Raw genomic sequence first — 2,765 nt, forward strand, 5'->3', positions numbered from 1 at the left:
TCTGTATGTGTGCGTCTTCTAACTTTGCCTGATTAACAGTCCTAGTTAATCCTTATTTATCTTGGCTTTTAGTGAAGCCTCTTAGTTCATTCTTGCTGTTGCAGCTTCTTCTCTCTAAGCCAACTTTATTCTGAGCATGACTTAAATAGTAGGTGGTTGGGACTGCTGTGCTCACAGCCAGAGCTGTATACCTGAGATGATAATATCAAGGATATCACTCTCACTGACATTATGCAGAACCAAGACTCTAAATGCTCAAGAGACTGTGCGTTACTTTCAAATATGCTTCTTTAATATGGATATCCACCAAATTCCTGGTATTGTATGTGCATAGAATTAGGGAAAAAAAATAGCAGCACCCCTCAAGGCACTCAAACCTTACTACTACTTTCTGGAGATACAGTGTAATAAACAATGTTAAATAAACCCTATATATTTAGATTGCCTAAAAAAATTTTTTTCTCATGCTTGGGTGAATAATTACCCAGTTAATTTAAAATAACCAAAGCACACATCAAAACTCAAAAGATCAGAGAGTAGCTTGAGACTTTGTCAGCCTCAGAGTCGTTATGCGAGTTGACATGAGGCTGAATGTTTCTGTAGTCTTATTGTTCCACTGCTTGGAGAGTTCCTTAGCTCTTCTTCTGAAGTTATTTCCAGCAATGACGTAGAGAATGGGGTTAAGGACACTGTTGAAGAAGGCAAAGTACGTAGAGATCTGTTGGACGATGGTCAGTGTGATGTGGCATTTCAGAATGCCAGTGTTTTGGAGCACATCTAGTATCTTTGTCACGTGGAATGGCACCCAGCAGATCAGGAATGCCAGGAGAACTGCCAGGATGAGAGTGGTGGCCTTCTGCTCCATTTTCTTAGAGTTTAAACCCTCCATTAGCCTGTTATTCAGTGACTGAAAAATTCTGACAGTGCAGAAGGAAATAATGATAATAGGGATGATGAAGCTGAAAATTATGGTTATCACCTCAGATGCCAGATATTGATTTTGTGGTAAGTCAAGTGAACATTGAGTAAGATTTGACTGAGGTTTGAATTCTAACTTCCTGTAGATGAACACGGGGAGAGCAAAGACCAAGCCAAGACCCCACACAAACAGACATCCCAGTTTGGCGTAAAACGGCCTGCGCATCCTCTCATGGGAAAGCGGGTGCACCAGTGCCACATAACGATCTATGCTAACCAGAACAAGGAAGTAAATACTGCAGAACGCATTCATGTAGATAACAGCTGATGTCACTTTGCACAGGCTTTCACTGAAAGGCCAGTCAAATCCCTTTCTTGTATATTCAGCCCAGAAGGGCAAAAAGCACACCAGAGCAAGGTCAGCTCCAGCCAGGTTGCTGAGGTATATCTCAGCCACAGTGCAGGCCTTCTTGTGGAGGCAGAAAACCATCAGCACAAACACATTAAAGATGATTCCAAGCACACTGATGACCAGGATGTAGGGTGGAACCAGAGTGAAGATCAAGCTGTTGTTGTCAACAATACAATGGTTTTCACTTGTGTTGCTTTGGTTTCCAGACATCTTGACAGAGTAAGAGTTGGAATGGATGCTGCAGAAAAACAGAGGACAGCAAATAAAATATAAAATATTATTCTAAAAACAGTTTGATGTGAGAACATTATGTTATTTTGATGGCGCACAGTACAGAGATACACATAATTACGAGTAACACTGATATATAATGCAAAATACTGCTGCTACATTTTCATTTATTTTGCAAAGAATTTGACTCAAAAACACAAAAACTGTGGCTGAGAGAGACCATTAATTCACACTTACAGTCACATTTAAAATCACAGCCTATTTAAAGTCACCAATTAACCGAAAGTGTATCTGCAAAATTAAGAGATTAATAATTGTTTTGAATAACAAGCGTTCTTGTGTGTTAGTTGAATTTTGATGAGGCGCTTTTGCTTAATCTATCATCAAACCATGGGTGCCACAACCATTGCAACAAGATATTTTTGAATTTTTCCTTCTTCCCAGAGAAACATCTGTAATAATGTTTTTCTATTAAGAAAAATAACCAGCTATTATATTATGTTATTATAGCTATTATAGCTATAATTTTGGCTATTATTCGAACTGATAATACCAGTCTACCTCTATTAAGTACTTATTTGTGTGTCTTTTTCTTTGCTTATAAACATGTAATGACAAAAAAGAGAATACCTTTCTATTTTACATGCAGAGCCCTTTCCATTATCAGTCATTTAAAGTTCCAACAGTACAATACAAGCACATCTACGTTTCTAATAACTGATTACTGTTTATCAGGACTGACCTGAGTCACTGATATTTATAGCAACCTCATTTTCTGCATATCCTCACCATCAGTTGCAGCCACATTCTTCCTAAATTAATTCTAAATGCATAAAGATTAAAACAAAAACATAACAAAATACAAACCCTCCTTTTTACATGTGTTTGGAGTTTGTTTCAGCATAAATCTTCTTAGTGCATTTGGCTTAAGATAATGACTATAACACTAAACATGCAGAGACAATTCCAGTTAATGATCTCCAGTCTATATCGTGACATGTTTACACTGTCAGACATCATGTTTCTAAATCTGTGCTGTTGATAAATATTTTAACCACAGAGAAAAACACAGACAAGTATAAACCAAGCCAAATAAGGCTCATGCATACCTTTTAGGGAAAAGAGTCTGTTCTCTAGATGGAAAAAAGAACACATCAATCTAGCCAGCTACACCCTCCCAGTAACTCCAGTTGCAGTTGTTTTC

General features: G+C 37.8%; 1 pseudogene; it reads right to left on the reverse strand.

The window, feature by feature from the left end:
• Positions 1-529: 529 nt before the first annotated feature.
• LOC146646890 (B2 bradykinin receptor pseudogene) lies at positions 530-1,540 on the reverse strand (annotated as a pseudogene).
• Between the last annotated feature and the right edge of the window lie 1,225 nt (positions 1,541-2,765).

This window comes from Rhamphochromis longiceps, linkage group LG19 (assembly GCF_057381845.1).
Source record: "Rhamphochromis longiceps isolate RC_006_pf linkage group LG19, R_longiceps_female_GT1.1, whole genome shotgun sequence".
Lineage (NCBI taxonomy): Eukaryota > Metazoa > Chordata > Actinopteri > Cichliformes > Cichlidae > Rhamphochromis > Rhamphochromis longiceps.